The sequence below is a fragment of the Xiphophorus couchianus genome, chromosome 22 (assembly GCF_001444195.1).
Source record: "Xiphophorus couchianus chromosome 22, X_couchianus-1.0, whole genome shotgun sequence".
Classification (NCBI taxonomy): Eukaryota; Metazoa; Chordata; class Actinopteri; order Cyprinodontiformes; family Poeciliidae; genus Xiphophorus; species Xiphophorus couchianus.
The window spans coordinates 3,898,917-3,915,793 of NC_040249.1; positions in this window are offsets into that span (position 1 = coordinate 3,898,917).

Here is a 16,877-nt window from a genome sequence, read left to right on the forward strand (position 1 = left end):
TTTCCCAGGGGTTAGTCAGCGAAACAACAGGGTCCAGCAAAGCCTTAGGAGTCCGCATGTGCCAAAAACAGCTGATAAAAGTTCCTGCCATGTTCCTGCCAACGACGACCCTGGCCCGCTTCAGTTGAACAAAGCTGTTCTAGCTTCAGCAAAACTTTGTGTTTACAAAGGCGGTCCATATCTGCTGAACTGAAGCAACACTTTACCAAAGTAATTCATCGAAACTTGACATCTGGTGATGTCACCATGTTTCCTTCCCCTCCTTCATAAAAGCCATTTGTGATTTCAATTTGTAAATGATGAAATTAATAAAATCTTAGTTCATATTGAAGCCATGTTACTTTTTTAAAGTGATCCTCTCCTCCCATCTATCCACTTCTGTGTTGATGTTTCTCTTTTTTTTTAGAGGTGGCTGTAACGTGCCTCCTGGATGGTTTGTGAGAACACTCCGGCTGGCTTTATTGTGCTTTACATGCTATTTGGACACTTTTGGCCACATTTTATTTAACACATTCTTAAATCCATATAAGGCCACATTAAAAAGGAACACAGTCATCTCACAAGCAGCAGAGATTCCACCAAGGTGTTTCTCCCCCCGCCCCCAAGATCCCCTTATTTAAAAAAAATAATAATAAAATACAAGAGAACCACAAAAATGTAAGCAGAAGGCCTTTGGTGAAAAAATAAATGTTTCCTGAGAATTTGGATATTTTTAACTAAACGAGAAAGCAGCTGCAAAAGCAGCACCGACACAGATCGCTTCTGGAAGTCGCCTCTAGCTGCGCCGTCATGTGCGTTCAGAGCCAAGGTAAACACTTCTGCTGTATAAAACTTGCTGCGGTGAAATATACAAAAGCTTTGAACGTTTGGATGATCTATTGACTTCAACGGAACTCATTGATTTACAATCATTATAAGATTTTGGCTATTCACTTGCTTGGTCATGCAATTGGAAGAAAAGCCACTTCCTCCCAGTTTCTTGCTAAATGTCCAGATTTGTGTGGACATTGAGTCATGGCTACAAATCCTCAGACTAACAATGCAACTCTCACACCCAATATATATATATTTCGAAAGCAGCGACAGTCACATGTGTCACTGCTTTCGAAAGATCGCACTAATATGAACCCAATAACAGCACTATTCAATCTCATACAGCGCATGCAAGTGTCCTGTGTGGATTGATAAGGACTTATGCACTTGAAAGATGCTTGATGCCGACAGGAATGTAATCTGACCACATGGAACAGATATCGTCCTTAAACACCAAATTAAGCACCTCGATCCATGTGCATATGCGCCTTTCTATCCAAGATAGCAATAGAGTGGTAACACTTTAAAGACGTGACACGACGTAATGTTTCACCAAAACTGCAGCATTTAGATCAACGTAAACCGTTTTTTCAGTACACCAGCATACATGGCACCGTAGAAAACAGTGTGGCAGACGTGGGTTTAAGTCAACCATTGGATAACATCAAAAAGGTAAATAATAAAGTAGAAAAAATCCTATTCAAAGAACAAAGTATTTTTGGCAACAGCAAGAGGTCAGAAACAACCTGATGCCCAGCCTGGAAATCAAAGCCCACAGATTCTTTGACATTTCCTGAAGTTCCCTTCCCATGTTACTCACACAACTTTGCAAGTTTATTGCAGTCACACATTCACTGCCATCACTGGCAAATCTGTAAGGAGGGAATTTCAAGTATGCTCTAGCTCGAGCTCTGCCCCCTTTAATTAAATCATCATCAAACTGAATCATTTTCCAATTTGATGTGGGAGACCTTAAAAATTTAGGTCAGAAAAAAAAACATATCAAATCAAGCAAAAAATAAGAAAGGATTGAACATAAAACTATGTATAAACTCATTTTATATTTTGGCACATGCATTTTTTTTCTTTTTTTGGCTCAAATGATGTTGCATTCATGTTTACAATGCTTTCGCTCTCTTAAGTTGCAATCATGGACCCACAATACAAGTATAAGAAAGTTTCATTTCAAATCAAGTTATTCATTCAAAAATTAGATGTCTGTCTTATGCAATTGTATTAGGCCATTCAACACGGATTTTCTGGATAAATCAAAAACAAATGAATCACATCTAGGTAGTCTGTGTCTCAGTCCTTGACTCATCTAATCACACAACACCAGAATATATCATTATGAAGTCAAGAAAAGAGTCAAACAGCGGGACTCACCTCGTCGATGTCAGTTTATCAGGCAAAAGGAAAACATTAACGCTCTAAACAGGTCGCACACTGTGCAAGCCAAAAACATTCAAGCACAACTACTACAGCCAAAGCAAAACAACACAGAAAGTCTGGGAAGTTTCACTTAGAGCTGGCGTCTCTGGAGGTAATTGTGAACAAAGAACAGCTGGCCTGGCAGGTGACCAAAGCGGGAAGAAGACGAAGGGAAACTGAGAGTGTGTTCACACTGACCACAAGTTGACTCAGCCTTTCTTTATCTGTCGCAGTGAGATCTAGACAGTCTGGTCAATGTGGAATGAATCCGATCCCACTTAGAAAAGTAATGCAGATTGCAATTTATATTCTACATAACAGGGGACTCAAATGAACAGGACTTCACAGAACGTTATGAAGCACATGTTTCCTTTATGTGTAATGTGTCCAACTCCTTTATAAACCCTGTGCAGCACTAACTGTGATATCACAACTTACATACGAATACAAATATTAAAAAAAAAAAATCAATTAACTTTTAACTATAGGATCCGTCCTATGGTTGGTTTGGATCAACGTCTTCAAACATGTTTTATATGAAAACGAGAAACAAAATTATTGGTATGCCTCCAGTTTGTTCTTTTCCTAAAGCTACTACACAGAGGTGTTTGTAAAATAAAAAAAAGAGTCACTTTATATGTCTTGATTGTATTTTTCTATTTTGCTGTGAATCAGGGTTTAATTTACTGCAAACCTACCTTCCTAAAAAGACATTTAAACTCTGATAACATCACAGAAGGCACAAAGAGACTAATAAGAGTTCCCTTCAGGATGTCCATCTCAAATCTTCTCTTTCCTTTTTCCTGCTTATTTATGTTTTTAATCAAATTCCTCCATTAAAGGTGTTTCCTTGTATTCTATATAAAGTCTTTACTAAACTGGGCTTTTTTTCTGCTGCTGGAAACCAAATTTCCGGGGGATTAATAAAATGTTTTGGTTTTTAATCCTGTGGTGGAAATGTACACATCTGTTTTTATGTGACAAAAACTACACACCGGAATAGCATGCAAAGTGAATGAATCAAACTTATCAGCAAAAAAGAGGACACCTTATTTTACTTTTAAGTTAAGGTTTAAAAATGATTCATCTGGAAACAAGAGAAAGAAATAAGAAAAAGAAAAGTCATATGGAGTGTCTGATCACTCTTTTCAATTGCACTTCAGTGTCTCCTAGTGATGTTTGCCTCCTGGTGAAGGGAATCATGAGAGACGCTCCCAGATCCTCAAGAGGTTCCACCTTCCTGCACTGCATTATGGTGAAATGAGATCCAGGTCATGGGACAAGATGATGAGTAGCAGCCTGAGACGGGCGAATTCCTGAGCACAGAAACACTCTCAGAATGAGAAAACGGGGTCTGAGGTCCGCTATGTGTGAGACAGAGAGAAGACGTGCTGGCATTCTGCATAGTTAGGGAGACGGAGACAGGGTGGCACCGTCGCGGAAACGCCAAGACATGTCAAGAGCAGCGAGTTACCGCAGACAAGCCTAGCATAACTCAACAGGGGAAGTCGTAATAGTTCATCCAGGGAAGCTCGACTGGGCTGACAATCGTGTGCCGGTGAAGGGCTTGGTAATCAGGCCACCGGTGAGGACAACAGACACGGTGACTGTAGCTTTTTAGCAAAATGTCCAGATTTTTAACAGACAATGCAATTGCTTTGGACAACCGAGCAAAGCGAAAAAGGATGGAGGATCTCGCAATCTGAGCAGAAGCCTCTGACAAGGTTAGCGGGGGAAGTTTCAAAAACACTGACAGTAGGCACAATGACGTGGTTCAGAAGTTAAAACTTGTCATTCACAAACTTGTAGGCAGCGGACCCAAAATGATGTAAGAGTTTCCTGTACCTGGGGAAAGGACGCGATCGAGTTCAGTACATGAAGAAAGCCCCCAGAATGTAGTACGGCCATTATGAGATTCTTATAGTATGACGATTAAACACAGTATCAACGCAAACATAAAAAAAGATAAATAATACAATCACATTATGGCATTAATTTGCGTTGTTGTAGTTGAGAAGAAGTTTCAGCTGTAGAAATGTGAAGCAGCTGCAGTGCTGCATCGTGATCTTTTCTTGTTGTTGTTTTCTTAACTGAAGAAATAGACATTCTCAGCGCTTCAGATGTTTTTGTATGAGTTATTTTATTTGACCCCAGTCATCTATGTGATCTTAGAGTAAATTTAGTAGGCCAGCCTCTCCTGGGAAGGTTCACCAGCGTCCCATGTTTTCTCCATTTGTGGATAATGGCTCTCGCTTTGGTTTGCTGGAGTTCCAAACAGAGTTACTCTGTTGTCAAATCTGACCAGAATGTCAGTCAGGTTCTATTTAAGTGATTTAAAAAAAGCATTCATGCGTTTTCAGACAGAGCCAGGTTAGTTTTGGTAGATTTTTCACTTTATGAATGAAAACTGCACAGTGTTTCTGTGGGTGGCAACATCGCCTTGTGACAAAAAAGTCCTGGGTTTGAATCTCAGCCCCGGGTCTTTCTGCATGGAGTTTACTTGTTTTCTCCAAGCCTTCTCCATGTTAGTTGTATTGGTCTCTAAATTGTCTCTGCAGGTGTGTTTCTATTATAAGTGTGTGCAAATCCTTGCCGATATTCTGCTAAAATTGAAAAAAAAAAAACTGCTCAACTGCTGTTAAATAAGAAACAGTTTTAACAAAAATATGCTGCGCCATGATCATTCAACTACTTCCTGTTGTCTTCTTCGTGGTTTGAGCCAGTGGCAACATCTGGTGGTGGATCATGTGACTTGTACGATGCGGAAAAAAAAGTGTTTCCATCGCAGTTTTGTGAAATAAACCAATTTAGACACGGCAAAAAAACCCAAACTACCTCATCATGTCAGTTATGTCAAAATTGCTGCTTTTTTCATTAAGCACATTTATTTTAGAAATGTCACAGCTTTATGTTCAGTGGGAACACAGCTTGTGTTGCCCTGCCTAATGACTGATAGAAACGAGCGCCGTCTCCTTGGCGATCCTGTAAGGACGAGCAGGTAAAGACAACAAACAGGTGAACGTAAACATCCTTTTGACTTCACTCATGTCTGATTGAAATTCATTTGATGTTCTGAAACATTTCAAATCTGGCCTCAAACAAAGACAAATGGAGAAAAAAATTGTCGTGCAGAAAATACGGTTTCACGCGCTTTCAAAGTACTTTGTGTTTCCAAATCATGTCAGAACTACTACACCATAAAGTAAATTAAAGGAAAGTGGATTAGTGATTTCAAAGTCTTGTCTGACCCTTGTGACTTCTCACACATCCAGTCCAGCCGCTCCATGAGGGATTTATCACATAGTTCTCATGAAAACCCCTCAAGGTATAGGCCCAGGGCGTTGAGAGAAAAGATTTTTGAAGAGACATGCCACACATGCAGACAAAACGGAGGAACATATTTGGGATTGCAGACAGAAAATTTTCCCAAAATGATGGATGAGCAGAAGGGCAGGTGTAAAACCAAGAGGACAGAAGGAAGGTTAAGGAGCCAAAGAGGGGAAACTACATGTTAGAAGTATTAAAAAAAGAGAGACGGAGAGCAGAGGAACAGATAAGGGTTTGATTGCGGAAGCGAACAGCTTTTAAACGAGGTTAACAACGAGTCTGACGTAGCGAACGGAGAGTTGTCAGAGAGAATGACACACTAGATGGCTGATGAGGGCCGAAGAAGTCACAGGAACCCTTCGGGACTAAAGAGGTGATCAGTTTATGTCCCTGAAAGATGACAACTCAAGACCCAATGGTCTTTCCTTGCCGTTACATCTTGCAGATTGCTTCACTTGGCAAAGTTGTGGCTTTGTACGAGGCACAAACAATCGTGACACATCATGTTTTTAGAGTCCAGTAAACAGGATTACCGAGGTTGTCGGATCATACATAAGCTCTAACAGGCAATTGCATTTATTCAGTTCATTTTGGGGTTTTTATTCAGGTAAACATTTTTAGCTCTGCTCGGATAAAGCAAGTTGGCACAATTGAAACTGTTGAAAGTCTGCGACTTCTACCGGTTTTCCCTATTAATTTGCATGCTTAGCTTATCAGCTTACTCACTAATTTTACCTAGAGCTTCATTATAAATGACAAAGTTTTAAATTAGCCGAGGAAAAGCTGATTGAAATAAAGAACAAGACGGTAGGGGAAGGAGAAAGAGACTCGAAACTGGAGGAGGGTAAAGGTTTATGGCTGTCAACTGAGAATTCACAAGAGGTGCAGCACAGAACGCCTCCTTAGAGCACAACCATTATCTCATCCGCCAATCAGACATTGCTGCTGACAACACGAAAATAAGCAAAATAAGCATGTGGGGGAAGAAAAAAATAAAAAAAAGCTGAAGATCATTTAGCTGGAAACTATGAGCAAACTATGAGTTCAAAAAGCACATTCTCTGCCGGCTTTAGCGTCTTGCATCATGTTTCCAGAGACGATTTCTTATACAATGAATCACTGCGTGTTATTAAGGCAGAGTTTCTGTGACAGCCTAAAAACTTTACCCGAATTTCAATCAATTTTTGAAGAAAAAATTGAGAAAACAGCCTTGTTTTAATTATACGTTTTAATTTCAATCTTTTTTTTTTTTTTTAAACCATCTCGGTAAATAAATATTTTAAAAATAATAATAATAACAAAACCTTTTTTCTTGCAGAAAATTGCCAAGACCATGACAGTAACAAAACCAGGGGCGTAACAATGGCTAAAACTCAAAAGACGAGACCAGACATGATATTGTGTTCACAAGATCTTGTCTTGTTCATCTTAATCACAGGAAACATTTGGTGCACAAGTATGTAGCCGAGTACCAAACATGTGACCGTTGGTGACCGTGTATGTCTCTCTGTGTATGTCTCTATTTTTATATAAAGGTGGTCTCTTCATTCCAGTCTTTCCAAAAAAAAAAACAAAAAAACAATAGTTATTTTGTTTGTTTAGCTTTGCTTTCTTAGAGAAAAGTCAAAAGTGGGTTTTTACATTTTCATTCCTGAAAATTCAACAAAAACGTAATAACTACTGAGCTTGCCAGTCTTGACTGTTTAAGCAAAAAAAAAAAAAAAAAATCCCATAATCCACTTTGTCGGTGTTTGTCCCTCGCAGAAGACTGACCTGTTTCTGGACCGTTTAAAGACATACCAAGGTGTTTTCAGCTTCATAAAAAAAGTGGCTCCCTGTAAAAAGCAAACGCTTCCTGCAGCTGGCTGCTCGCACAAGCCATCTATCATGTGCATGTCACTTCCTGAACCTGCGAGGCTGGCTTTGCCTCCATGCAGGTCGGCTCAGGCAGGCCGGTGACTTCGCTGAGTCAGGAGGAAGGTTGACTGGGAAGCCGCTCACTGGATCGACCCTTTTGATTTCGATGATGGCATTTGACAAATTGTAATATTGATTGCATGTTTCAACAATTGGTGTCTGCATTAAGTTTTCATGATGTAAAGCACTTTCAGCTTCCTTAATGCTGAAAATATGCTACAAATGACCTTGACTTGACTTTAACAAAACACTTGGAGACACCAAGAAGGTACATGAAATCAGCTGTGTGAAACTTAAAATTGTCATTTCATGACAGTATAATTTAAGACAGATAACTTGTGAAAAAAAGCACTGAGCTCCTCTTCCTTCTCCCTTTAATGATTGCAGAAACAACCAATCAGAACCAGGAGCAGGGGTTTAGCGCTGTCCATCACTCTCATGCTCCCCCACCCACAGCTGGTTCACCACAACTCTGTCTGCCACGAATGCTAAGGCTAGTTAGCATGGCCACCGATAAGAGGGTTTCCTGGAATGGTAAGTTGTTTCTCAGCCATTAGCACATTTAGCGGCATGTACACAAGTACGATTGACAGTGCTAAGACCTTCCTCTTGAGTCTGATTTATTGTTTTTGACCGGAAGAGGGGTAACGGTAGCTTAGGGAGAAGGTGGAGGAGCTCAATCTTTCTCATGTCTCATATTACGCTGTCATGAAATAGTGACAGTTTTAACAAATATGTAAAAAAAAAACGTTCTTAAACATACCCCAGCTTTAAGAGGTTAACTCTAGTTTGATAAAAGAAAACATTTCTGGTCGGATGCACAGCCATTGTTTTGTCTTTTTTACTGCATAGCAACGTTTTTAATGTCTCCACCATTTTGCTGCTAATACGTTCATTGCTCAGCTCAGTTTTAACGTCCCACTGCAGTAGAAAAACATTGCTGTCCATGCGCCAAACAGCCTTACTGATATCCAAACAGGCACACACATTTGCCCATCTTTTCTTTTTTCTTTTTTTTTCTTCCCTGCTGCCGCTAGATGTTTGCTTTAGGGAAAACATTTTGCTATATAAAGCTGTTGGGCCTTTCTTTAACTAGTTGAAGTGCCCTCTAGTAGTGATTTGGCGCAGAATTAAACTTAAATTAACGCAGACAAAACAAGCAGTTCAAATCTCGTAGCAGGTGTAATTTAATGAATCACATTCATGGTTTGACAAGCAAGTCATTAGTGCCTGTTTTTGTACCATAGACTTATAGCTTTAAGCTTAAAACTGAGCTGCAGGCTGAACTTGGAGCAACGTTTCCTAACAAGACAGAACAGTTCCCCCTCTGGGTTTTTGTGCACTGCTGTGCATCTCAGTGTTGCTAACAAAATGTACACCGTCATGCACAGATGCGAGTGAGTGTGCACTTTTTTTTTCCTTTCTTTCTTTCTTTTTAAAGACATTGAGCAGTTGGGACACAAATCAAAATCTCAACCAAACGCAAACTGTCCAATTAGTTCAATCTTTCAGAATGTGAAAAGAACAACAGGTGAAAAGAGCCCAGAGCGCAGGCTTTTAGCATCAGAGCCACTTTAACACTTTAAATTATAGTCCCTAAAACAAAAGGTGCAGCTCAGAAATCTACTGTAGCAAGCTGACAGTTTATAACCACGTCGATATTTTTCAAAACTCAGTAGAGTGTCTGCCTTCTATAGATGACAGTAGCTCATGTTTATCGGAACTGACACCAAAACCTTCAACAGACTCGAGAAAACACTGACGAAATACGAGACGGCCGACAATAATAATCGTACGACAGTAGAAGCCGGGCATTCAATAATTCATCTTGTCAGCAATTTCCATGAAAGATGTGTGACAAAAAAAAAAAAGTAAATCGGCATTCTGCAGTCGACATTGTGTTTAACTGATGACAGGAGAAAAAAAAAAAGAAAAAGAATAGTTTGTAAAAGCTATATTGGAGCATTATGGATCCATAAAAACTCAATAGCCTGATCTGGAGCGAGCCCCGTATCTATTCCAATAACTCAAAACCCTTTTGGCGTCTCCCCTGAGATGACAGCTTTGGGCTGGCAGGTGGTGGTGGCACAGTGACAAACTTAATTTAACATCAGCTCTCCGGCGTCTACTCTAAACAGGTTTAGTTGCGGAGAAATCTCCATAACAATAACTGATGCTGAAATTCAGCTGAGAATCTCATTCGGCCTGAAATGTGGCAATAACCAGAGAAAACATGAATTTCCTAGAATACTGTCACCGAGTCGACCGGCATGCAGACGGTGATGGGCTATGTTGCAGCAGGCTGATTTGAAACAAAGTTGTTTGTCTTGGCCAGAGTTTGACAACTACAGTATATTCATTGGCCTGGTTTTCTGGAGACGGAAAACTAGGTCTGTGGTGTTTAGGTGGTCATCCATTCAGCCTGTTCGAAAACATGATTCAAAACTGGACTAAAGCTGCTGTGTGTAACTTTTACACAAATATGTATTTTTCTTTAAAACTGTCATCATGTCTTGACAGAATGGTGCGAGATGCATAGCCTATGAAAAAAAATAAATCAAGGTCATTCACTTGCTGCGGCTGCAGGAGAATCGGACTGGTCAAAAACAACCAATCAGAGCCAGGGGGAAGATCTTAGCGCTGTCAATCGCCATCTCGTACGTGCTGCTAATTGTGCTAATGGTGGAGGAACAGCTTACCGTTACAGGAAAACCGTTTATCCTCCATTATTGGTCTCATGCTAACTAGCCTGAGCATTCACAATTGAGAACTAGTGGAGAGCAAGGGGAAGAGTGTGAGCAGCACGTACACAAGCTGATTGACAAAGCTGAGACCTTTGTCTTGGCTCTGATTGGTTGTTTTTGACTGAGCTGTGTATTTATGTTGTTAGCTGTTTTTTCACAGATGATCTGTTTCATACTACACTGTCACAACATAGTAGCAATTTTGAGAAATATGTAAAACATTTTAAAAAAATTTTTTTAAAAATAAAATCTACAAACTCCAGCTTTAACTGTCACCCAAAAAACACTTTACATGTGAGTCAATGGGTCCATGAGAACACCGGTGTCCTCATGACAGTTAAAGGGATAAAGAGAGAAGATAAGAATTAAGTATATCTTTATATTAAGATCATCAATCCTGCCAGCAAATGTTGACTGAGCACCGCCAGGGATGTTCGTTCACACTCTGTAAGCAAACAAAATGGCAATGAACACAAATATTTATTGTCAGGCAGGATAACTCTAAAGCAATCTAAACACAAAAGAATCAATAATTCTTTGAAAACTGCTGAACTGCTTCATATATATATATATATATATATATATATAATGTGTGGAAGGAGGCACTAATATATTTACATTGACACACACACCCCCACATCCCAGCACACACACAATACTGATATATCTATATTGACTGGAGAATGGGATGGAAGTGAGCAATCTTGCCAAGAGGAACATTTACAAAGAACGCTGAGTCACTAGCACACACACACACACACACACACACACACACACACACACACACACACACGCCTCCACCCCACACGCATAAGAATTGCCTAAAAGTTTTGATGCATTGTAGCAACCAATGATTAAAAACAGTCAATAATGTAACAGCTGCCATGATGGCTAACAGAGTAACGCCTGTCAAAAGTGAAGTAATTTTGACCGTTCAGAATGAATTAAGAATAAAGCCAATAAGATCATCACTTATTAATAATGGGAGGAAGTTTATGAGCCAATATGACAACTTTTCAGCAGAAATTTGAAGAGGCTTTGTCTGAGTGGTCAGCAAGCAAACATATAAAGTCATAAGACTACCAGAGTAAAAAATGGTTAACAATAAATCAGTAGTGAAATCCTGCATTTAGATTTCACATCAAAAGAAGAAAGAAAGCTGTGATGTTCCTGTAGCCTGTCTGGCGTACACAACTCCTTCAGTGACAGACTAGTTTCACAAAGGAGTGTTATCATAAATCCTTTCAGCCAGCAGCTGTAGGAATTTATAATCATCACTGACGAGTCTCTAATATCTACTACAATTTTTAAAATTTCTTTTAAATAGCCTGTTTTTTTTTGTGCTAAATTTGCACATCTTGTACTATTCTTACCAACTGTGCAGTATTATGAACATTTTCTTTTGCTGAAAATGTAGCTTTACTGTAAGTGTATTTTTTCTCGCGTTTCTGTTTTTGTTTGTTTTTTGCCTGTGAATATGTTTGCTTCACCTTTAACTCGCTGCTGGTACACCTGGATTTACCTGCTGTTTTTTTTTTTTTAGCCTTTTCAGCAGCACAACAGAGGATATTTCTATTTCTGCACCACAAATTCTGGCAAAAACTGGCTCATATTCAAGAAATTCATTTCTATTCATGCAATGTTGTGTTACTTGCAAAACACTAGTATGGCATTGGCCCAAAAACTTCAATACATTCTAGGCAAATTATTATGAAATGGGTTCCTAACATTTTTAAAACGTCCAAATGATTTTTTTTTTTTGCTAATATTTATATTGTATGATTTGTTATTGGCCATTCACATGCTCGACCTTTATCTAATCAGTATCTCTTTAACAAGAGTGTCCTGAAATTATTGGTTGCTATGGCTGGTACAATTGTGCCAACTTTGTTAATTTTTTTTTTTTCAGCAGGCTATTAGTTGTGCTACATTCTACATTTTAAAATGTATTAACTGTAACCAAACCATAAATACCAATTACCATGTTTTGGCTGTTGTGAGTTATAGAATCAAGCAAAGGTAGCATAAGGTTGAATTGAACAGTAAGTAAATGTTATAAACTTGAACTTTGATGGGACTTAGCGTTGCTAACCTGTGCAACACTACGCTACCAATCATCTGTTGAGGGAGGTTTAAAGAACACGGCCGTGTAGATTACTGTCTCGTTGTGAACATTTGGCCAAAACGTGTCCCTTTTATCGCCCACTGCCTGTTTTTACATAAGGCAATGTCTTAAAAACAATAAAATAAAAATGTTTGTCTACTATAGCCGGTTTCACTTGGTCTAGTATTACGACGTCTGGGAAACGTCATGATTTTTTCCTTTTTTTTTGTTTTTCAGAGTGTGGCCTGAATGCTATTTTTATTAGGTGTGTTGTCCCCATGATGCTGGTGGTTGGTGGTTAGGAAAGCTGACCGTCATCAGCCCCTAGTGGCACACACATTTTCTTCGTGTTGCCTGGACCAAGTCAAGTGTCAAGAGGTGATTGGACCGAGGCGGGTGCAGCTTTGTTATGATGCTTAAGCTTAGCTGTAAAAAAAAAAAAAAATAGGCAAATGTTGGAGTTCAATGAGAGAAATCCATTCGTTCTTTTTGAATACTGATGAAGTTTCTGCAGGGCAGCAGTGGTCAGTCTGCTGAACTGGATTAGTCTGAAATGTCAAGAGGGTGAAACTGTAAGAGAGGTGAAATGACAGAGTATCAGGCATCAGCTGTGGTGGTGGGGTGGGGGGGAAGAGACGAGCCTTCTGTGTGTCATGCCCCCAAACACACACACACATACATGTGCACGCCCACACGCTGCTCACTCATTCCTTTGTCTTACCCTCGAAGAAAATCTGCCAAGAGACGCAGCTGCTCTACAGTCAGCCAGCTATATATTTAGGTCCAGACATAAAAAGATCATCTCAGCAGGCTGTAACTTTAAACTGACAGCGCCTTCAATCGGGCCATTTAACTACATCTAAATACAAAGTGTGAAAACCAAGGTTTGGTTTAAGCGTGCGTGGCTCGAACTCGACGCAAACGTAAAAACCATTTAAGACTTCAAGTCGACCTCTGATGTTTCATAGAGCTGCATAAACCACAGGGTCAAGGGTCAGCGGGGGTTTCCTCTGTCTTCATAAACCTTAATGTGTCTTATGGAACTAGGATGTTTTAAATTTAGGTTGGAAAATTGACTTTTACACCAAATACCTTATAGAAACTTTAGAACAAAAAAAATTAAAATTTGCCACCGGTGTAACCATTTTTCTCTGGTCCGTCCTCCCTTTCGTGTCACGGGACTGGCGACTATCATCAAAGCAGCTTTTCTGATGCAGGTCAGCAAAAGACCCGGGTACTTAAGACGATGCCTTGAAGAAAAGACGAGAAAGCTTCTCAGGTGTCCCACTAGCATTCAAACACCTCAGAAAGAAAATCGTAACAGGATCAGAGGGCATGTGCAGGAAGCAAGTCAAATACACAGAAAGCCCTCCCTATAACCCCGCTGGCTGAAGGAATGTATTTCTAATGCTTTGGTTCTTGACATCGCAGCACTCACAGTGACGTTGAGCAAACTGTAGATGGATTACAGAAAGCTTTTTTGGTCAAAGAACAACTCTGCTGGGCTGTCTTAGTATTTTTGTGGCTTTATGAGCATAACATAATTCACTCGAACTCAAGCTAAGAGTAGAAGATTTGTTGAACATTGTCTTTATCGTGTTTGAATGGCCGTACAGATGTTTGCTTAACACCAAGAGTGAGATCAGGTTCCCACCCTCATCACATTGTTATTGCCAGTGAGCCTTTAGTTTTAAGATACGTTTTATCCTACACCTACACACCTGATACTTGACATGATGTCAGGCATTTTCCTGACCCGTTCCAGGAAAAAGGACGTGCAAAGTATTAAACATTTACATAAGTAAGAAAGTGCAACAAGACGAGTCCGGTTCTCACCAGGACCAGCAGCGCGATCTGCAGAGGGAAAGGTAAACTGTTTAGGAGGACGATGATGCAGAAGAGAAGCTGGAATGATGTTTGTTCTGATATTTCCGTTTTACGGCCTTGGTAGAAGGGAGGAGCAGCATTTGTGGAGGTAAGTGCTGGAGCGGATGGATGGAGTGCAGTTCTTGTCTCCTTCTTTTCCGGGGCGTTTGAGAGCAGGCAGACAGAGAACTAGAGGTGGACGACCATGGAAGAGAAGGGAGACAGAGGAGATCCAGAATCAGGTGAGTCTCAGGTAATGGGACCAGAAAGAAGTGGAGATCCACAAGCTGCAACCTGAAACATGCAAAGAGTAAATTCAAATGGAACTGTAGCATGCACAGTCTCATTTTATTTTAGGAAGTGTAAAAAAGAAATTAGCATAATAACTCTGTGCTACGGGTATTACAACTATTTGTACCTCAAATATTCACCCTGCTGTCTAATTTACGCTGTTGCTTCTCAAATGTTGAGACAATGATACATCATTAAATCAATCAGTTTCATGCTACACCACGCAGAAGCTTCGTGTGCACTGATGAAAGTTCCTACACTGCAGCATGATAGATATCTGGAATCCAATGGGATTTCCATTTCCTCGGCTATAACTCCAATTTTTATGCACGTTAGGCACACCTGCACTCATAGAAACATTTCAGAGTAACATAGCACTGGTTGGTTTGGGAGTTTGCTGCTGTGTCTCTCTCTCTCTTCCTCTTTGAGAGCTGCTACTAGCATCCGTGGCAGCAGACCTTCCTTTGCGCTGTGTTCATGGCCTGATGGTGCGGCTGCCTTCAGGAGACAAAGCTACCTGTCCTTTTGCTGCTCTTGAGCCCTGAATGTCGCAGGCCTTCTGCCCTTCCCACCAACTCTGTCACAACTCTGCACTTCCAGGTGACAAATTCTCACACACACACACACACACACACACGCACGCCTACACACACGGCCCCTGCAGCCCAATAAACACACTCTACACAAACACAGTGACTTGCATGTGCTTCTTTTACGTGAGCATGACATTTGAAATGCCTGTAGCATGTTTTTTTTCCCTTTCTGTTCCTTACTTTATTACATGGTGTGACTTTATTCAGGAACGGGCAAGTCTACAACTCTGTCCCTCACACCTGCAGCCACTCTTCTGGTATTGGGGGCAGTCTAAAATAAGCAAACTATTTTTGGGGATATGAAGAGGTTGTGCTAAAAACAATACAATTGCCCAGGGCTTCTCTCTTGTTCCTCTTCTTCTCCTTTTCTTTCTCCTTATGTGCTACTTAGTAGCCCTGGTCTTCTTTAAGAACAGCAGAACAAAACAGCACAGCACTCCTTAGATCACTTTACGAAAGATTTGGTCAAAAGTATCTTTCTTCGCATGTTAAGCTAAATTAAGGCCAAATAAACAGCAGGCTACAGTTAAAGAATGTATGCACATCACACTGTATTTACATAAAAAAATGTTTCTTCTTGTTTTAGAAATCACATGGATAATACACAAGCCACGGAAAAGGTTTCAACTCTGAATTCATTCATAGAAAAAAAAAAAACGGTATGTCGACTCGTGTGCCGTCAGCAGGCCTTCAGTGACAAAACCTGTTTATGCCGTCGTCTGAAAAGTTGCACATTAATATTTAATCACAAAAGAACAGGAAGAAACAACTCTGCAATACTGCTGTCTCAGCCTAGCCCTAAAATCTTAGAATTTATCTCTTTTAACTGTGAATGCAACCTGTAAAGATTTAGAAAAAAATAAATTTTAAAAATTGCTGACTCAGAATTTAGGATCAGCATCACGACCTAAAGGTTACAGTTAGTTGTATTTTTTAAAAACAACATTTAAGAACTCAAAGGATTTAAGGGCCTTCGCTTCACCATGCTGTAGTTCAAAACACACGAACTATAGTGTTGAGCACTTTGTATTGGCTTGTTGCTGAAAATGTGCTATATAAATAAAATTACCTTGCCTTGGGAATAAATAATTCTGTGTTTTTCTTCTATCTCTTTTGGCTAGTTGCAAAGCTAAAGCTAAAGGAAATGACATGTCAGGAAGCGCCCTCAAAGCTAAGGTTGAAGGATGTGACACATTAGGGAACGCCCTCTTTAGGGCGTAGCTTAGATAGAGGCTAACAAATGGGATTACCAACTGTTGCTTGACGCCATTTTGTCCTGCTAACTCCTAAAGGTAGCATGAGAAATGGGCCAGCTATATTTTGGTTTTTACAAATGGAAATCATGAATTCAACTCACTGACTCTTCTTCAACCTCATGCATCAAGAGCTTAGCTTTAGTTCTGCTCCTAACAAAGTGGCGCTAACCAGTTTGCTACTGAAAAATGGTTGGCACTGGTCAGTGTTTAAGCCTCTCGGTTATTTGACATTCCCTGCATTTACATGGTCCACTGTTTGCCGGCTACCGTTTCCTGTTTCCTTGGAGTCAGCCCCTGTAAGTCTTCTTCTTATTATATTACAGTGTCTGTTTCTGTCACACAAGTCTCTGGCTTTGGGTTCTTCACAAACCAAATCATGACAAAAAGATAATAAAATGTCATATTAGTGTCCGAAGAGTTATTATGAAATCACCACACACTGAGATGGGGATGAGTTGCTCTCACAGTTGAATATTCACCACTAAATCTCAACACTCCAGGCATGTTTTGATGAGGGATTAACATTATAACATTA